This window comes from Empidonax traillii, unplaced genomic scaffold (genome assembly GCF_003031625.1).
Source record: "Empidonax traillii isolate 1590-97213 ecotype Southwest subspecies unplaced genomic scaffold, ASM303162v1 scaffold575:size619451, whole genome shotgun sequence".
Lineage (NCBI taxonomy): Eukaryota > Metazoa > Chordata > Aves > Passeriformes > Tyrannidae > Empidonax > Empidonax traillii.
This window is the reverse complement of record NW_020955768.1, coordinates 477,331-498,683: the sequence shown is the minus strand read 5'-3', so window position 1 is coordinate 498,683 and position 21,353 is coordinate 477,331.

Below are 21,353 nucleotides of genomic sequence, written 5' to 3'. Positions count from 1 at the left end.
TGCTAAACATCTACTTGGGAGCACTGGACAGCTCCCCCTGACAGTGAGGAGCTTTGGCAAGCTGCAGGAGGTGTTCCTGGGGGTTTACATAAACCATACCCAGTAAAGCTGTAGTTGTTGGCAACTATGGAAAGCACATTTATACTGTTCTGCCAGAAAATACGGCTTTTTTTACACATGCATCAGCGTACACATCATGGATCATTCTACACAGCTACGGGGCTGCAGCCTCGGGTTTTCAAGACCTTTTAAGTAACAATAACATTCAGAAAATCTGAATGGGACGTGGCCCACACGGTGGTCACTACTGCAAAACAAACTGCTTACATGGAAACAATTTATCATTTCTGATAATGCAGTTCAGCAATTGGAGCCAAGAAAAACACCCCACAGGACCACGAGGCCACTGAAGAGCTTAAGCAATGAAAGGTGAAGCGAGTAAGGAAGGTGCTGGTGAGGCAGCTGGAGTGGTGCTTACTGCTCCACCACCATCCAACATGCAGTTAACTCAGCCACTGAGCCACCAACCCAGGGCCTGGCTCCCAGGAGAAATTAAACAAGTTCCTCTGCCTTTATCAAAGCAATGCAGACCTCGATACCTCACAAACCCCAACACACCCTGAATTCATCTGCAGAATTCTGCAGGTTTGCAAATCCACTTTTGGACAGACCCAGAACTGTTATTCTCATCAGCACTACAGAGCAATAATTACCCTCTGCTACTCTCTATATCCTAGTCAGGATTTTCACTGCCCGGGTAAGTTTTCAGGCCGAGACCAAACAGCCTTAAAAAAACTTCTAAAAGAAAAATAAAAGGCAGACAAGAACAGTAACTTTACAATTGCCTTCAAAGGCTTCTGTTCATTAGAGAAGCATCTGCAAGCCCTATTAGAAAGCACTAATAGGCTGAAAGTGATTGCTGCAGCCTCTTCCCTGGCTCTCACCTTCAGAGATTCCAGTCTGACAGGCTTCTGATGGAGAACATTTTACACACACTGCTCAGCTTGTATTTTACTCCAAGTATCACCTACCACTCTCTTACACAGGAAAACCAGTCCCCTGTACTAAATCCTGAACCAGGACAATGAGATGCAGACCCAAATTCCCACTGTGTGTTTGAGCAGTTTCATACACTGCTCACACTGCCAAGGACGAGCCCTAACTACAAAATTATTTTGAGATGAGCACATTCCATCCCTCCAGCTGAAGATATTCCACTTTAGCAAAAAAAAAAAAAAAAAAGAAAAAGAATTAATTACCAAAGATAACAAGTCAAACACTTATTTCACATGAAAGCTCCTGAAGTAAATCCAGCAACCAAATGTACCTGCTCCATATCTGCAAGTCTAACTCACTCCTGCTTGCCTTTGATCCCTTGTAGATCCTAATGCATCTACCCACACAAGGCACTCAAAGTAAGCACATGGAATGCTAAAACCAGCCTCCTGGAAAGGGACCTCTTGCAGACTGGTAAGTACAGCTGGGCTGCAGTTCAGTCCCACTGCAAATACTGTGTTCAAACTAGTGGATCCTGGGATCTACTGAAAGGTGACACACACACTTCAGATGGAAGCCCTCAACAAGCCAGAGTGACTATGGGCAGCAGTGTGACAACCTCTGGAGGTTAATCTGGTTCTCTCTTCCCCAGTAAATTTTGCCATGGGGATATGCTCTACTATCCCTGGCTTCCATGGGCTTATCAAAAGGATAGCTCCTGACTGTAAGGGGGTAAGTGGGATTTGTGAGGTGCATTTCTTCTCTCTGCTCTGGAGTTTATCACAGGAACAATGCAAAACAAGCCCAAGGAATCCTCAGACCCCTTCCCACTGAGAGAACCCATCCCATTTTTCCCTGCTGAGCCTATCGAACCTCATAAACCATTCCCTTAACTCAGCAGTAATTGCAGGCTGGGTGCTCAAGGCAGGCAGCAGTTTGTGAGTGGCATTTCTCTACCCACTCAGTACCATCTCAACGAGAGCAAAGTACACCTGAAGAATGTGTTTTACATTGCAAGAGCCAACTTTAAACAACTGGACATTTAAACAAAACAGTTTCAGAGCAGTTCTGGTTTCCCCACTGTCTGCACAGCTTCTAGAAGTATTTCTATGGCAAGCATCTTCTCTTTTTCTTATGCAATGTGATTATAATGTGGAAGCAGCCTGCTTGTTGAAGTCCAGAGGCAAGCAGCTCCAACAGAGTTTACATTTTGCCATTGAGAAGTCAGTTTGATCTTTGATCTGCACTTTGCCAATGGTGGTCTAATCTCTAGACAAGTCATCTGTGCAGAATCCCATTCACAAACAACACGGAGTTTAGTTTTGAACGGGTGCAGAGTTTGTTTTATCAAGCTCACTGACATATTTATATTTAGATGCAAGACAGTTCACAGCAGTCAATGGGTTCATACAAGGACACACGAAGGAAATCACAGAGGGAACTGCAGGGGCACAAAGACCTAGAGGATAAAAGAGATTCGGCAACCAGTTTAACACATCAATTATACAAGTGAAATACCAGCACAAAGATTAGAATGTTGTTTCTCATGAAGCAACGTTCCTCAGCAATGCACCCGATTTATGCACGTCTCAAATGTAACTCAAACAATCACTGAAGATGGAGCTCCTCAGAACTTCACTGGCTTAGCTTTGACATCAGAATTCAGTATACAAGGACTTGAGTTTAGATAATTCATCTTCATATCTGTACTGTTAGCAGGTTTGCTATGAAACACGAAGTATTACTCAATAATATGGATTTCACAGAACTGAAATGCATTGCCCACACCAAAATATCTGCCACTGACAGTAAGCCTACCGTTATTTCCTCCCCAGGGTGCTGCATAAAGAAACACTTAAAATCCTCATTTGATTCTCCATTGCTTACCTTGTTAGAAGCTTGGAGAGAGCTTTGCAGAGCTATGCTGGCTTGAACTCCAAAAGAGGGAAGTGTTTGCCAGAAGGAAAAAAGATACAAGGAAAGGAGTGATGTTTGAAAAGGCAAAGAAGCAACTATCAGTCATGACTGGTCCCTCCCAGAGAGGAGATGAAAGCCACGCTCTAACAATGGATCAGTGTGCCACAGTCTGAGACAAGCAAAGCCTAGAGCTAAAAATACTCCTAGGCCACACACAGAAGCTATCTACCAAAGGTTACCTGCAGCTAGGAGCAAAACACACAGAGGTGATGAACGGGAGGCTGACAGGAATGATCTATTCTAGCACTAGTGAAGCCATGCCATGGTGGCAAGGGGGAAAAAGGGAAGGTGGGAAAAGGTGCAGAGACGTGCAGATCACAGCCATGGAGGAGTCCTGAAAGTTGCCTGTTCTAAGCAGAAGATTCTGATATTAGATGCCATTAACACAGTTCAAATTCTTAAGACACTGTCTTCTTAAGAATCTGTTAAAACCACAGCTTAGTAGCCCTCCAAGAAGAAGTGGCTGGCCACTGTTCACAGCAAGGAATTGCCAGCCACTACCCAGCTGCCACAGCCAGTAGTACCAGCTGCCAGAAATTTGAATCACACTAAGTCCCACATTTCAAATGTAATTTTTTTGTTATTATTTTTCTCTGTCTCCCATACAGCCTGGAGCTCTTTCAATCTCTCTTGCAAACAAAGAAGAGCGTGTAAGCAGGCACGAGAAGTTACAAGTATTTACTCCGACCCTAGAAAAGCTTTACACCCGAGTAAAGAAGACTGAAATATATCACAGAGCATCAAAGGTAAAGGTCAGAACCTGTAAAACTCAGTTTGTAGCTGCCTGCATCTTTCAGTGGAAGATGCAGGGAGAAGGGGATGGTGTGTCCACCCTGGGAACAGACCCTGGAGTCAGGACACCCACGGATCTTCCACGAGTAGACATACCCAGAAATGGATGTTCACATCCCAACAACAGCTGAGGAGTAAAACATCCAGCTACTGCTCTTCAGAAGGCTGCAGGATCTTGAGAACTACACCTTACCATCTGCTCTGTAGCCTTTATTGTTTCCCATTCCGATGGGCTGTTCAGGACAAAGCCAGAATGGATCAGAACTAACCGTGTTTCAAGTCTGCAGAAATGAAATGAAAACTGGCACTGAAAAAAAAAAACCACTCTGCCTTATATAACGTATCGAACTGACAGGACAATACTAATAAGCTTCTGTTGGTCTGAAGTCTGCTGCTCCTGATGACCTGCTCTTCTCATGCTAATTAAGCCATCGATTTTTGGGCGCTGTTTTCCTCTCTATAGCGAGCACGAGACCCTATCAGACAAACACCTCCCCTTTGTAAAATACTGGTGAGAAATCAGGGTGGGCACTGGTTTGACATGCTGGTCCCCGCTGGTTAACAGACCCGCATGTTCCACTGGGAGAAGGGAATGTGGAGCCAGATTTGGTGACACGGGTGGCAACCCTGCTTCCCAGGCACAAGCTCCTTTCAAATTCTAACAGCAAAAGCAGCAGACTGGTACAGAAATTGCAGCTCAAGATTTCAACAACAGGTGAACGTACCTGGATTTGATCTCTGGATGGGCAATTCATTCCGAAATTAAACGTTCATGCGAGGTGAGTGGGATTTCAGATTAGAGTTCTACAACTACAGAGAGTAAGAGCTTTGCAGACAATGTTTCTAACATAAATGGAAACTCTTTCTCCATAACTCAGGTACACACATGCTGACACAAGTATCTGCGTGATGGGGAAGGCATTCCCTGTCAAGAAAACACTGCCCCCAACATTTATTCACTACAGGAAATCAATCAACTCTTTCCATGCAGTGCAAGAAACTTCCCTTGCTTTACTGCAGTATTGGGCATTTGATGTCATTCCTTGTGTTTCTCTATTTGGTTCCCTCAGTGGCTACCATGCATTGCTAAATAACTGACTAGAAGATGAATGGGTCTGGTAAGATCTGAACAGTAAAATCTTACACAACTGTCAGAAGCTTGGGTATAGCCAGATCAGTATAATATCCTGCAAAATAATTTTCCCAGCTGTGATATTCTTGCTGGCCTCGTGCAGCACATAACTTTGGCCTTCCCTGCTGTGACCATCACACCTGCATCTACCCTGGCCTTCAGCTGACACCCTTATGCAAATGCTCAGATAAATTAATGTTCTATAAAACCATTCCTCAACCTGCTCTGGTCACCTGCCATCATTATCTGTTGCTTTCTAGATCTGACCAATGTAATTTTTGAATTAAACAAAAACCAATGGTTTTCCATCTCCACAGAGAATTACAAAATGTCTGTGACCAGTCCCAATAACGTGGGAACACTGATACTTCACAGACACCTTCAGTCTAGTGACAGGAGCCTTGTTCTTCCCAATGCCAGGCTGAAAAGCCCAGCTCTGCTCCCTGCCCATGGCCCTCACTCAGGTGGAGACACGCTGGCACTTCCACAGCACAACACACTCACGTGGTAACACCTTTTTGTTCAAACTAGCAGAACTGTTTCTGGCGAGGGTCCAGGTGGAAATAGTGAGTTAGCCCGAAAAATCTCCCCCTAGGCATAAAGTTCATGCCAAACTAATGTATTCATATCACAGGTAAATCACTTCTGTTAATAATAAACTGTCAGTATTTATATTACAGGGTGGGGCAAGAAGCGTGGCATATAACAGACACACTGCTGGTTTTAGGATACCACACGGATCAGAGTACGAGCCTTCACCTCATTAACCAAATAATTATTTACCGAACTCCTCCTCATCTGAGTTTATTCACATGCAGCACAAAACGCTGCATACTGGCACAGGCCTGCTCAGGAAAAAATAAAAAGGCTCAACATCAAAATAGGAGAGATCAGAACATGCGGTACTGACATAATGAGGTTGAGAAAACTGCACCAGGCCCATCTGTGCAAGGAGTCTATCACTTTATTGGTACCAATTTAATAAAAAAAATATCGTACTGGGGGATATTTTTGCGGCCCTTCGATAGGAAGGGAGAAAAAAGGCACTCGCGTTCTTCTTGTCTTTTCTAGACCGGATTACAGCTCTGAAATAAGAGTAAGTTCTCTTTTCCATAAAAAAGCACTTGAATTTCTGACTGAGGCGTCCTGCAGCGACACAAACATCCTCCCCCTCCCGCCGCTGAAGTTACCAGACCTTAATACCGTTCTCAAAGCCTCCCAACATTTTCCCCGCAGGAATTTTATTTTATTTTATTTTATTTTTTTTAACCGATGCGTGCTTTTTTTTTTTGCTTTCCCACCCCGAGGGAGAAGAAGAAAAGGCATTTTTTAACTGAGAAATACACCTGAAGGCAGACAATTCACCTGGGATGGGGAGGGAGGAGGAGGGGGGGGGGGGGCGAGGCCGCCGTCACTCCACCACCACCCGCCGGGGGGAAAGAAAACGATGATTTTATTTTATGATTTTTTTTTTTTAATACCTACCTCCATCCAGCTCGGGGTGGTGGGGGGGAAAAAACGCGGCCCTGCCCAGGTGAGCGCGGCCGCGCCCCCGGGGGCCCCGAGTGACTCACCGGGGCGGGGCGGCGGCGATGGGCACACCGACCCGGGGGTAAGGGGAAGGAGAAGCGACCCCATCGCAGCCTGCGGGTGCCGGGGAGAAGGGAAGGGGGGGGAAAAGGGAGCGGGCCGTTCGGCCCGCTCCCTTTTCCCCCCCCTTCCCTTCTCCCCGGCACCCGCAGGCCGCGCCTCGCCGACGACCCCCGATCTCCCTCCCCTCACCAACCCCCCCGACCCGCAGCCCCCTCACCTTGGCGGCGATCGCACGGGGAGGGCGAACGGCCGCTCGCACGGACAACACTCTCCTTTCTCTTTCTCTCTCCTCTCTCTCCCTCACTCACACACACACACCCTGAGGGCTCGGCCCCGCTTCCGCCGCCGCCGCGCCCGCCCTTTCCGCCGCCGCCACAGCGGGCACCGCCCGCCCGCCCGCCATGGCGGGGCGGTTGTCATGGAGATGGGTGTGGGGCGGACAAGGCCCTGAGAGGGGTGGATGGGGTTGATGAGGGCTGGAAGAATGCACAGACACACACACACACACACACACACACAGGGGGAGCGGGGGTGGGTGATGCTGAGGCGCACCGGGAAGGGGGTTTGTGGGTTCTTTTTGTGTCTCCGAGCGCTGAAGGAGGAGGTGCGCCCGGGGGAGATGGGAGAGCTTCTCCGGCGGGAAAAAGGACCGGAGTTCCTGGTTTTCTTGCTGTTTCCCACTGTTGTGGGTTAAGAGTTTTTTTTTTGGGGTGAGAACCACGGGATCGATTAGGCTGGAAAAGAGCTCTAAAATCATAGGAGTCCAGCCCATGACCCAACACCACTGTGTCAACTCAGTGTCACCCGGTGCCAGCAACAAAAGAAACAGATTTCATGATTTGTTGCTGATTCTCACTAGTGTGGGTTTAAGAGTTTTTTTGATAAGAATCGCAGGATCGGTTAGGCTGGAGAAGACCTCTAAAATCATAGGAGTCCAGCCCATGACCCCAAACACGCCGTGTCAACTCAGTGTCACCCAGTACCAGCAACGAACCAGAGTTCCTGGTTTTCTTGCTGTTTCCCACTGTTGTGGGTTAAGAATTTTTTTTATAAGAATCACAGGATTGGTTAGGCTGGAGAAGACCCCTAAAGTCACAGGAGTCCAGCACATGACCCAACACCACCATGTCAACTGAGTGTCACCCAGTCCCAGCAACAAAAGAACCGGAGTTCCTAGTTTTCTTGTCATTTCTCACTGGTGTTTTTTTTGGATAAGAATCACAGGATCGGTTAGGCTGGAAAAGAGCTCTAAAGTCACAGGGGTCCAGCCCACGACCCAACACCACCATGGCACTCAGTGCCACATCCAGTAACGCCTCAAACGCCTCCAGGGACAGTGACTCCACCGCCTCCCTGGGCAGCCCATTCCAAAGGGACACATCCCCGCAGAGCACAGGCAGTTCTGTGCACCCTCATGAAAGTTACAATTTCACAAATGCTTTGAATTGCGAGATCACCTTGAAATGCTGTTTTAGTAGCAGCTCCTCCTTACAACTCAAATTGCATGTTTTCACTGAAAAAGCAAGATCCTTGTCGGCTACATAAGTTTTATGCAACTGTAATAAGCGACATTTTCTGGAGGGATGGCGAGAGAAAGCATTTTTGGGGCATGAGGAAAAGTCTGGCTTGGTCTTCAAGAAGGAGTCCAAGGAAAAGAGCTCAGTTTTGTAATCCGTATAATCCTTCTGGATAAGAAGTGACAGGACACACAGCCCCGTGCTCTGCTCCCATGTCTCGAGTTTATGGCAGCAGCACTTGTCAAAGTGTTATTATTGGGGCTGGAGGCGCTCGGTTCAATTACAGCATCCCAGAGTCCAATTTTCTCCTCTGCTTTCAGATACAATCCTGGGCCCATCAAAGTGACTGTCAGATTCCTTTTCGGTGATGGAAGGACTTCATTAGTTTCCTGCTTAGTCTTGGTCCAAAGGTTAATTACTTTGGAAAGTCAGAAGGAAAATTACTTGGCACCCACAAGTTATCTTAAGCTGCAAACACCAATTCAGCTCCATCAGTTATTGTCATCTCTCTCTCTTCTTTTCTAGACGAAACTTGTTTTTTCCCCTGATCTTCTCCACAGCTCCTATTTTCCCAGTTTCTGTCTGGGCCGTTCCCAGTGTTCCTGCTGAGGCCTTGTGAGTGCTGATTCATGGCAGAATCACTTGTTTTCAACACTCCTATAAGTGTATCTGTATATCATGCTCTGTTTGTGTGGCTGTGCTGTCGACACCTGTTCATTTGTCTGCTGCTGTACCTCCCCCAGTCTCCTCACCTCTCTGCCCTCGTTGTCACAGCTCGTGCCTCCCACTTCAGTGAGGTGCACCCAGCTCTCTCCAGTTGGTCCAGTTCAAATTCCAGTCATCGCCGCTGAAGTGCCTGCAGTCCCTCTCAGCTGGTATTTTTGGACTGTGCACTCTCCATCTCAGCATCCAGGCAGGACAGTTCCACAGTGTGGAGTGGCAGAGGTGAAGTTCCACCCTCTGCTTTCACAGAGCTCCTGTGGCTGAGTCCCTGCTGGGCCGGGGGCCCCTGAGACATTTGTACTAAAATACTGGATTTCAGTTGGTAAACATACAGAAATACAGTCCTGATGAGCTGCTCGATTTTGGGGTAATTTTTTGTGGAAAGCAATAGGTCTCAGCTGCTGTGGGTACCACAAGCAAACAGTTGATGGCACTGCATGATCACTGTCTCCCTGCAGCCTGCCTGTGAATGGAAAGGGAAGGTGTTAACACTTCCCTGCTGTAGGAACGACACTCAAAACGTGACCATCACCTTCCAAAGGTATTTTATTTCTTCAATCTCCCGGTGCTCCTTTTCTCCATGTTCTGCTGTATGTATGAGAGTGCACAGCCTGGACATTTCAGTTGTTCCAGAGCTGGATCTCGTGGATAACCACATAACGGATTAGGTGACGGATCCCAAATGGAAATGGTGTAGTGGTTATGGCAGCTGTCACGGCTGCCTTGCTGGAGCTGAGGGCTGGGCTGGATGTCTACCACAAGTCTCATCAGTATCCTGAGAATTCCATCATTTGTCAGTGCTGGTTGGGGTGTGCTTTGAACTGTACGTGGTGGAGATAAGCAGGAGACTTGTAAGGAAGCAACAAGGAACACAAAAAAGGAAAACTATTTTTCCCCCCATTAATATTTCTGCTATAGGAAATAATAATAAAAAAAAAAAGCTCCAAGGGAAAAATCTCTGCATTTCTTGTCTGTCTTGTATTTTCTCGGTACATAAGCTGCTTGTGGCATTACAGACTGCTGTGATGAAGTTAAAACTCAAATTAGCTTTGTTAGAATTAAATTTACAACCGAACTGGGATCAGGGATAAACATCTTGCATAGGATAGAACTATTATTAACTTTAATTAAAGCAACATTTAAAGCAAAGAGCAGCAGGTTTTCCTCCTGGTCCCTGCCAACTAAATGCTAGACTAAATAATACTTTGGGCATCCTTCAGTTCTTCCTTCTGTCCAAGGAATGCAAGTGGTTTAGGGAATCTTCTCCCTTAGATGCAATTTGGATCGAAGTCAAATGGCTTTTTTTAATTTGAAGGTGTTTAAAGGTCTGAAGGTGACTTTAGGGAACACAGTTAAGAGCATAATTGCAAGGGGACTTATAAGAAGTAACTGTGGGAGCATGAAAATATAAATGCCCTAAATAGTATAAAATAGTATGATGGGAAATATGGTTGGAAGAAATGCCTTGGATGGGATAGGAATTCATCTCCAGGAATGCAGTTTTGGCAGTAGTGTCCAAAACAGAGAATGCTATTTCTGTGGAAATGCACTGAACTCTGGGTCATGAATTAGACTCAGGTAATTTATGTTCTGCTCATAAAAAGCAGCAGTGCAAAATAAAACCAAAACCAAGCAGCAATGGAACAGAATATATTGCTGTAAATTTTGTAGCTGCTGAGACCTGTAGAGCTGTCGTGTACATCTGATGCCAGGTAATGCCTAAGAAAAATTCAAGCCAAGAAACACAGAGCAAACCCTTCAGAGCTGCCAACTCAGTGACCTTAAGGAAATCCAGTTTCAAAGCAGCATGTGAAGAGGGGTTTGAAGAGGTGGCTTCCCAAACCCAGAACTTTATTTATTAGCTGTTTCTGTCAAGCCCTAAAGAAAGGCAAAGAAATGCCTCGAAATGGCAACATTTTCGAAACTGCATGGCAAGCATTCATTTTAGAGGAAACTCTGATCTTTAGGAAATACCAACAGTGTTCCATTTCCTGCTTTCTCATTCCTTTCTCCCTTGCTGTTTAATGCCAGTGTGCTGTGAGAGCTTTGTCAGCTCCAAGGCTTGGCTGCCTGGGCCCCGCAGAGCTCCAGCTTCCTCACAGCCACCCATCTTCCAGGGGCCTTGGAAGCGGGATTTCTGCTGGAAGAGGAGCTAGGGAAGAAATCATCCTGCCTGTGGTAATCACAGCTGGGCCTGCTAAAATTTTGCTACCCTGGGTGGGTGCAGATCAGCTGGGATTCTTCACGGGGAGACACATCCAGAGGAGAACCCTCCATTCAGCAGAAGGATGGATCCCTCTGGGGTTTGGTGAGATCAACTCAGACAAGTCCAGGCCCTTTATGGCAAATGTGGGAGAAATCTGTCCTTAATACACAGACTGGTGGAGCTCCTTCTTTGGTGCAGCACGAAGGGGAGCCTGGCATGACGTTATCCCTGGGTGTCTCCAGGGAAAGGCAGCTCCTCTCCCAGCAATATATTTCTGTTGCAGGGCACACTTCAAAGTCCAGCCTGGGTTTTTGGTGTTTGCTTTTCTCCTTTTAAACAGGAACTGTCCAAAGGGCTAAGATCTGAAGCTTTAAGAACTGTACAAGCCGCCTGGAGCTCCAAAGAGTCTCTTTATAATTAGTATAAATGCATGAAATATTTAACCTTCATCCTGTGGAAACCCTGACTTTTAAAAAAAGAATTGACAGCGTAGGGTGGAGTTTTATCTGCTCCTAAATAGGACAATGATTTCTGCCCCAAATCTCAAATTCCAGTGTGCAATGAATCAATTGCAGAGGAGGAGATGACTGTTCCTCCATCTCCCCATGTCATTGACTCTCAAAGACTTGATTTTTCTCGGATGAGTCAGGGCGAGAGCTCTGAAGTAGCAGGGCTTCAGCTGGATATCCGTTCTTACTCTGGTTTGTGGTTCAAGGTGTCTTTTCTTAATAAGCACCTACCACTACACCATTAATAATCTGACAGTCCACAGCTCCCAAGGAAATGCTTACCAGTGCTCAGAGCTGGAAAATAACTCAGAGAACGGCATAGGCCTGATAAAAGGATTAATAAATCCCAGCTCCGAGAGCTCTGAGTTCACTTTTGTCTGACACTGGCTCTAAGGATTATTTTGTACATCCACTGCTCTTAATTGCTTTTTCTCCCTGGAAGTTTCTGTGCGGCTCTGGGATAAACTTTGGAGAGCTAAACCAAACCAACTGAACTAGGTTTCTTCCTAATTTATATTTAAACTCTGGTCCTTGCAGCAGACATTTGTATCAGAGCTGTACTGAGGCGACTGACAAAACACACAGGGTGTGGGGTGACGCCTTCTCTCACTTCCATCACAGCAAAAGGAGAAGATTTTTGCAGAATAAAACCGCTAACCATTCCAACCTAGCTCTGCTATTCCACTTGTACTGGAATTGTTCCGTCTGTTTCTCTGAAAATGAAAGTCTGTTTTTACTCCTGCCACCTGCTATTTCCATATGAAAAAGCTGCTTCGTTATAATGAAGGTACCATTTCTCCCAAGGGCAAAGTAAGGACATTTCGTCACACCGCTCTTCCTGAAATCTCGGCAACCAGATTCAATATGTTACTAGATTTGATCTACTTTTCCTCAAAGCTAAAAGCCTTTCAGGGAAACCTCGAGTTCTGTCTGTGGGTATTAACAAAACAAAATGTCATTTCCCTGCTGAGCCGTAAGACAGCTTGATCTGGCAAAACAAAAAAGAGAATATAAAACCAAGATTCCCTTTAGCTTTGAGGCTTATCCAGTGACGAGCACTGGGAAACCACCATATGATTTCCAAGCACAGACCGTATTTTTATCCCAGGTACGAGTGAACAGCACTGCAACCAAAATGCTGACCTCTTGATGGGAGCAGTGGTGGGCAGCTGGGATGGCCAGAACTTGGTCTCCTGTGTAAGTCAGCTCTCTGCAGACTCACCTGTGCTTCATCAGAAGTTTTTCAGTTTAAACTGTCCCTTTTGGAGAGAAACTCTCCAAATGAGTCACTTTTGACACCCACCTTTTAACAAACCCCTTGACATCATGACCCCCTTTCTCCCAGCAGTGTGGGTTGGTCCCATGTTCCAAGAACAGAGCAAGGAAACAGTCAGTGGGCTGATTGTGGGCCACCTGAGTTTCTTCAGCAGGATTCCTAGAGAAGAATCAGGGAAAACCGATCCTCCTCTCAGCACTTGTGAAGATGAAATGAAATATCACCCATCAGAGAATGTACTCTGGAGAGCACAGGACACAGAGGAGTTTATAACACAGTTAGTGTGACGTTGCAGGGCTGGATTCACTGCAGGAGGCTCCCAGCTGGCTGCCCAAAGGCTTTGGTGGGGACCATTTGCTGGACTTTCAGCTGTGCCTCAGGTCATAAACACGAGTCAGAAAAGATTTCCACGGTTACAAAGCTCCTTTCAGCTCCCTGTCCTTTCCCCTGGCAGCCTGGCAAGCCCCTGGGCTGAGGTACAGCCTCTCCCCTGCCCAGGGTTAATAGGTGTCATCAGGGATGGGAAGGACCAGGCTGAATTGAAGGCTGAATAGAAGACTGAATAGATGGGTTTTTTTCTCAAATTCCCAGAAAGCCATCAACTGTCACCAGATCACTGGCCAGGATACTACAGCTCATTGGAGACTATCCAGGTTCAGAAAACCACACTGGGAGTGTTGCTGCTTCTTTCACTCCTTTGGGTTCTTGCCTAAGGTGAATCCTATAGGAATAAAGATTGGGGCCCATGACAGCCTGAGGCTTTCTTGAAAATCCCAACTGACAGTTCCTTATTTATATTAAAGATCTGCCTAGTTCTGCAAATCATCTTTATTTCAGGCCTGATTCATTTATCGAATACTCACAGATCAGCCAAGGGCCAGGGCAGTAAATGGGAACATGTTAACACGTTCACTCTTGGATTGCCAAAACGTTATCCAATTATCTGTGCTAATGCCAGCTGCCTTGGAACACAGAAAGCCCTTAATAAAGAAGCAAGTGTGGTAAAGAAATGATAAAATGAAAATAGCAGAAGATGGCTCCCCAGGCTGGGCGAGATGGAGATGCAAAGCAACAACAAAACCATCACAGAGGCATACCTAAACATTTTGCAAACGTAAATATATCAAGGGACGAAGTCATTTTAGCCCCAGGAACAGAGACAGAGGGTGCCTTTTGGTTTTACATCAGTTTGGCAGATTCCTTGGAGGAAGAGCCACTGAACTACAAGTGCTACCAGCCACTAGATGTCCCAGAGCTGCACTCAGACTGCACCCATCGGCTGCAGACAAAGGGGAGGCAAACCTGGTGGAGCAGGAGAGAGGATACCCTTCAGCAGGTTAACTGATTTGACTGCAATGAGCATGTACATGCCCTTCTTCAGGCCTTGTAGCTGTGATGGTGTGAGGAAATAAGGAATCTGGACAGATGGACCCGAGGAAGAGCTCCCACATCCCAGAATTGGAAAGTTGTGAACAGCTCACTAAGAGTCAAGACAGAGAAAATGGCTCAAGCCTGGCTCGGGCTCCTTCCACATAAAAGTGTTTTAGAAACAAAACCTGTGATATTCCCAAACCTGCCTCTTTCCTTCTGCACTCTCTTGCCACTCAGTTGCTTTTTCTTCACAGTCAGAGCAGTAATTTAATCACACGTACCAGGAACCAGCCAGCATGTCCAATAAAGGAACAGAAGCAATTTAATGTGATTCATGATCAGTCACAACTAAGCAACAGCACTAATTTTTTGGCATCCATTCCTGGGAGTAAGGATTCAAGGAAAAGAAGATAATCTTGATTAGGTTCAAAGGAAGTAGAGGAGTCTGAAACCCCCTCACAGGCAGAAAGGAAGGGAAATGAATCCAGCACATCGTTTTTGTGACCTGCTGCACTGCTGGATGAGGAGGGAGACAGGGTTGTGTTGGAGAGCTGTGGTGTTGCCACTTGCCTCCTCCAAGCTATTCCTGCCAGAAGGTATAAAAAAATTTCACAAGACAAGGCTGGATGTGATAGTATAAGGTTTCTTGAAATACTGTGATCTCTTGCTTCCTTCCCATGGAATACATCAGCTGCTAAGCAGGGTGAGATGGAAACGGGGTTTTGGAGGCAGGAAGGTTGTGTGAGGGCATTTGCCCTCCATTCTGGTGCAGAATGGAGGTGCCAGTTGTGCTTGGCAGGTCCTGAGGATGAATGAGAGAGAGCTAATGAGAACATCAGGAAGAAACCATTTATTAATGCTTCCCTTGGTAGGAAAATCCATCGTGTCCTTCTCCTGCTCCTTCTACCTTACTTACAGCTCAGTGGTACTGGGTGACATTTTTAGCTTAGTCATTTTTTCAAGGCTGTGAGATAAATTACTGCCTGGAGAGGGATATGAGCTCAGCAACATTTATAACAGTGTGGGGTCTCATGAAATCTTAATTTAATGACCTCTGAGTAAGAATAGAGGCAAATCTACACCCCTGTCAGGGGCCATATCCGGGACTCCATCAAATCCTGTCATCTACTTCTCTGGCTGTTCTGAGCCGGTGCTGCAAACGGGCCCAGGTCTCAGATGATCCTCTCCTCTGGTCTAATGGGAGTGCTCAAAGAGTTCATTTCTGCAGGCAGAGCTGCAGGCAGAGGGATGAAGCCTTTTCCCAGGATGCAGCAGTGCCGGTCAAAGAGCTGTCAGCAGTCAGGACTGCAGGCACGGGCTTTAGCAGATGCTTAATGCCATCTGAAAGCAGGCGGGGAGGGGAGAAGGACAGGCTGCAGTCTTGCTCTTCTGAAGCTCGTCTGTGACCATAGGAGCCACAATCAGGACCTGTTACAGCTTTATCAAATCACAGTCGTCCAACAAAGCTGTCAGTTTGCACCTCAGTCCTGGGGAAGCCCCGGGGTAGGCAGGGAGCAGCCAAGCCTTGATCTGTGCATGATCTGTGCCTGGAGGGGCCTGTTCCCCCTCACTCACAGTGAGGGGACTGGCATTAACCCAAACAACAACTGTGTTAGATCAGGGCAATGGCCTGGGAACTGCTCCCCAAAAGCCCAGTGATGACAAACTCAGACTGCAGCTGCACAGAACTTGTGACCAGCAGGCAACCAGACAAAGCAAGGTGTGGGCTCCTGAGCAGGTGAGCTCACACTGCCCAGGCTGTTCCACTCTTCTGGTTGTCAGAGGACTGCTGTTGCTATCCTTCGTAATAAAGCCCTTTGATGCCTCTTTATCTACCCACTTCTCTTTCTATGGCCAAACCTCTGTGGTCTTCTCTGCACATATATCTGAATAATGGAAGAAATCAGAAGAGACACTGAAGCAGCAGTGATGCCACTATTCCCCCTGATCATCATTATTTGTCATATCTACCATCAGTTATGGTTTGCTTGTGCTGGGTTTTGTCCAAAAGCATGGGAATAAGACATTCCTCTCCAGAGGGAACAGAGAGTGCAGTTTAAGATGTGATGCAGCAGATGGGGTTGGTCCAGACTGGCAGGGACCAGTGCTCCCTGTTCAGCTGTGTGTCAGATCTCTCTGGCCCTGGGCAGGAGGAGCCCTGCCAGCCAAGGAGCCTCCTGCCTGGGAGGAAGCAAAGATAAGGTGTTGGGTGTTGGCCCTGCCCAGAGACAGGGAGAGGAGCTCTCCTGGGGAGGGGGGAGCTGGCTGTGCCAGGCTGAACTCCTGGGCGGTGGGACGCGGCTGTCAGGAAGCCCGGCCAAATGTCTCAGAGAGCTGGTGACGTGGCACTGCCTCGCCACCACACACACACCATCTGCCACCAGCCCTCCCCAGGCACAGCCTGAGCACAGAGCTGCTCTGCAAAGCTGGGCTTCAACTCAGCGCCAGGAGAAGGGGGCTGGGAGCAAATGCCACCCCCACGGGGGCTGTGACAGGGGGCGGGTGGGCTGCACGGCGTGGCCCAGGGCTGAGGCTGCTCAGTCTGCCCAGCACCCATCACCCAGCAATCACACAACCACCACGGGGCAAAACGGCTTCATCTTCAGTGGCTTCCTCGTGGTCAAAAGTCTGAAGAAACTTCCATGAGGAGGAGGAGGAGGAGGAGGCAGATCATGGTGACACCACTGGCTCCGTGCGGTGCTGGTGTGGTGGAGCACGTGCAGGTGTGACCCCCCCACACCTTGATTTGCTCCAGCAGGTTTGGAGCCCGAGTCTTCTGCTGGCACAGGGTCTGTCAAACTGCCAGTTCCTCTGCTGACCTTGCTCCTCTTCTGCAGCTCAGACACCTCTGGGAGGCTGCAGGACTGAGGCTGCCTTCCACCCACAGCATGGCCAGGGAATGCACACTGAACCCTCCCACAGATGCACAAAAAACCCTGGCATTGGTGTTTGCTTTCGATAGGGCCTGTCTGCCACATGTGGCCCTTTGCCTTCTTTCCATGGAACTAGAGGAATTTGCCATTTTAAGAGGAAACAATTATTGATGAACACTAAGGGTGCCAAAGATTTCACTCTTCCCCACCCTCTCCCAGTCTTCTCGCTGTTGGAGACAGCCATCTGCTCTGCCTGCCCCGGGACTCAGCCCTTGGGATAATAATATCTGCAAGCAGTCCTGAGCACAGGAAAGCCATGAGCCAGCAGAGTCTGCGAACACCAGAACGAGGAGGGCTCGTGGGAACTGAGTGAGAAAACAGGCCCAGCCTAATCATCCTCTTGGAGCGCTCCCATCGCTCGGGAAGGGGAGAAGCTGCTCTGGGTTATCACTGCTGCACACAGAGCAAACCTGTGCCAGGCAGCTTTCTCAGTTCCCAGGCTGCTTGGCACCTGTCTGCCACCCAGCTCAAATCCAGAGGCTTTGCATAAAAAATAGAATGCCAACCTTCTTGAAGTGCTTACTAGTGAGTTCCTTCCCAGGAAGGAAAACATGACTTTCTAACGCAGCTCCCATTCTCTGGTGTTCCACAGGAACCAGCTGCAGCCTGGCAGCACCATGAGGGCTCCAGCAAAGCCCAGGCTGTGCCACAGGAAGCAGAAGCTGGGCAGAAGGAGCTGGCAGCTGTAGCATTGCCCCTTGTCTGACCCTCTGCAGACTGGGACTCCAGTGCAGCTGTGTGGGGCTGATAACCTGCTGCACTGCTCAGTGAGCACAACAAAGCAGAAGGGATTGAGCCCCAGGGCTCCTCGGATCAAGGGGTTGGAATGTCAAGCCCAGCCTGGCCAGGAAAATTGATTCCTTCCAGCTCAAGGGCAGGGTGAGCTTAGCAGGCTGTGCAGCAGTCAAGGTAGCACTGGAAAAAGTGCTTCTTGGAGAGCAGGGTCGAGTTCCACCATCCAGGGCATTTCCCCTCCACTCTCAGGGAACAGAACTGTGCTCCACTTTTTCCTCTAAGAACTTTCTTCTTTCTCCCTGCAGCTTTTAGCTAACATAACTCTGTTTAGCTAACAGAGACATCCCTGCTCTAGAAACTCCAAAGAAAAAAAGTAAAACTGTTGCCAACTTTCTTCGAGGTTCCTTTGCAGAGAGTTCAATAAAGCACAGGAATAGATCTGATTTGCCAGAAAGTAGGACTTCTTCCTCCCTAGAGCTTGTTCCCATCGCCATGGAGAAAGCTGCAGCGTGGTGATCCACCTGCACCTGGGAGCGTGGTGGGAACAAGCCCAGGGACAGGTGGAGAATCCCCAGCCCTGCCTCAGCAGAGCTGCAGTGCTGGCAATGGGCTCCGTGCTATGCTCTGTTCATCATCTCCTGGTGGGTTTTAAAGTAGGGCAGATGTTTCAGCCCCGTTTCTCTTGCCCTCCTGCCAGGTGGGTACCCAGCCTGCCAGGCTGTGCCTGCTGCAGATCACGTCTGTCAATGGTTAATGTAAAGAGAAAGGAAAGTTTACAGCAAACAAGAAGAGGTGATGTGGTGTGAACCACAAACAGCCTTTTGAAGAGGGGCCTGGGTGGATGGGAGGTTTCTCAGCTAATGGTCCAGGCTGAATTTTGTTCTACCGAGGTGGGGATGGGGACTCTGCTGGAGCTCCACACCTGCACAGGGCAGTGTGTCCAGCCCAGGAGGTCCTACAGCCCAGCTGGGGAGGGCATCTGCATAATTCCATGTTTACAGAATGCCCACTTAGTGCTGGAGCTGGACACCCTGGGACGGCCTTTGCCAGGGAAATGGGCTGGCCCAGGGTAAGGCTGCCTGCAGCACTGCCCAGGCGTGGGGGACAGGAGAGCAGGAGAACAAATATCCTGTTCAAATAAAGGACAGCGTGTAATTACCTGAGCTGGGAGCTGGCCAGCACTCCAGGACTGAGAGTGAGAGTGGTGCCAGAGCAAAAGAGATGAGAAATGTGAGGGAGTCATGGATGGGGGAGGCGGGTACCAAAGAACCAGGCTTTTGACTTTTTAGGAAGGCAATAGCACAGAATCTCTGCACTGTGCCTGTTGCTGGAGCTTTGATCTGGCACAGATGGAGAGAGATACTGTCCCCAGTGTGCCTGCTGCACCCTTCCCAGCCACTCCACTGCCCTGCAGAGCTGGGAACACTTGCACTTCATATCATCCCTCACTGCTGTGTCCCAGCTCATGCACAGCCCACAGCAGCTCTGCTGGACTTGGCGGAGATGTAGGACCAGAGCCATGGCTGGCAGCGCCCGGGCACGTGGGCAATGGGCTGGCTGTAGGGAATGTGTGTTAGGATCCAGGACTTACTGTCAGCCCTGAAGTTGTGTGTCTCCCAGGGGATCTCACAGCTGCTGTTGAACTGATTCAAAGGCCAGCCTGGTCCTGTGAGCTGCATTTCAGTGTCCTCTGGAGCACTGGGCTGTGCAGCTCCCTCTGCAGACAAGTGAGCAGCCACCACCATCCCCTCCTTCCCATCCACATCTCCGCACATCCCATCACGCTTTTCAAGAACAATTTTTCTCCTTAATCACCAGCCCCAAGTTTCAAAGTTAATTGGGGCTGGCGAGGTATAAATAGATGGTGGACCAGATGGAAACTCTGTCGTGATTTATAGCTCGCTGAGCCATCACATGTTCCACTTGTGCTCTGAGCAAGGGCGCCATTAATTACGACACTGCCCGGGCAGATCGCAGGGCGGGTTACGACAATGACATTCACGCTGAGCACTTAAATATAACCAGGCAGTGACGTTGTGCTGAGCGAGCAGGATGCAGACAGGACCTGCCTGTTGCAGTGGCACAGTTTCCAGGGCACTTCTCCAGCGAGCCCCAGGGAGGCAGGTGAAGCAGGTATTTTGGAGACCTTTGCACGGACAGAGCCAGCACAGCCGGTCCTTTGCAGGATCCTGTTTTTGTCCAGGCAAGCTGCAGTAAAGCTGAGGGATAAGTTCTAAGCCCTGGGAAGGGAGAATTGTGCATTCCCGGCCTAAGCAAGCCCTAAAAAGAAAGGCAGTGTGGACATCCCACCCCACAAGCCCCGTGTCCTTGGCTCCACAGCTCCAGTTGGGTGTGGACCATCATCAGGAGCACACACAACCCCTGAGGGCTGCAGGGAGAGGGACAGGGGGATATCAGGATTAAAGGACTTGCTGGAGGTCATCTGGAAGGGTCTGGTGCTGCACCAGGTCTCCTGAGTTTCAGGTCTCTTTTCATCACTGCCTGTTTCTTCTTGTAGCCCACGCTTAAAACTTCTATTCAGTTATCCATTGTGAATTGGGGTTTTGCTAATTACTGGAAGAAAAGGAAGCTCAGGGCAGAGGGGGTGATGAGTCCTGCCTTTCCCCAAGCCCTTTCTGCCTCAGGAACACATTCCCCACCATTTATGAAGCACTCAGTTCAGCAAGAGTTTGCAGTTGTCCTGATTTTTCTGGGACCTGCTGCTCAGTGGTAAAATGGGAACAGGAGCCACAACCTCCTCTTGCTTTTCCAAAAACATCGACCCCTTGCATTCCCTGCACTGTGCAGCTTCAACACACCGACACATGTCACACCCTACTGCCAGACACGAAGAAATCTTCACAAAAGCTTCCTTGGGAAACTCTTTGCATGACAAACTGAAGAAGATGTGCAATTACAGAGCTGCGGTTTAAGAACTTAAAACCCAGCTAAGCTTGATAGAGGGTATCAGACTTAAAAACAATACGTAGGGAGAATTTAATCTTGCAGAGACTGCAGTTATTTGAGGGGAGAGATTGTGTTTGGGATTAAGAGTCAAATTACTCCACAAGTTTTTATTAAACCTCTATGTTTTCAGCCCTACCTTCTTACGGCTGTTTTGGGACAGGAGCTCGGTTTTATGATGGGCATAAATCCCCAAAAAATAGTTTGAATTCACTGAAACAGGAAAAACATGAGCAAAATGGATTTGGGCCTTATCAGGGCTGCTGATGGCTTAGAGCCCACACACTGGCATTTCATTAAGGCATGCATTTTTTCAGACAGCACCGAAAGCCAAAAAAAAAAAAAAAAATCTAATTTCCCGAGTATTCTTAAAACCCCGAAGAAGCCCTGAGCACACACACACACCCCCCTCCCTGGGAGCCCCCCTGTTCTGCATGCACACTCATGCTGGGGAGTGCATATCTGAGTGTCCCTGGTTTGAACTGATCCCAGCACCTCTGGTGTCTCTGCACCTCTGGAAGTGGGGTGACAGATGCAAAGTGCCCCGAGATGCTCTGTGGGAAATAACTCGTTCCTATCGCTGGACCTGAGCATGTGAACATCATCTGATCCGCCAGCAATGCAGGTCC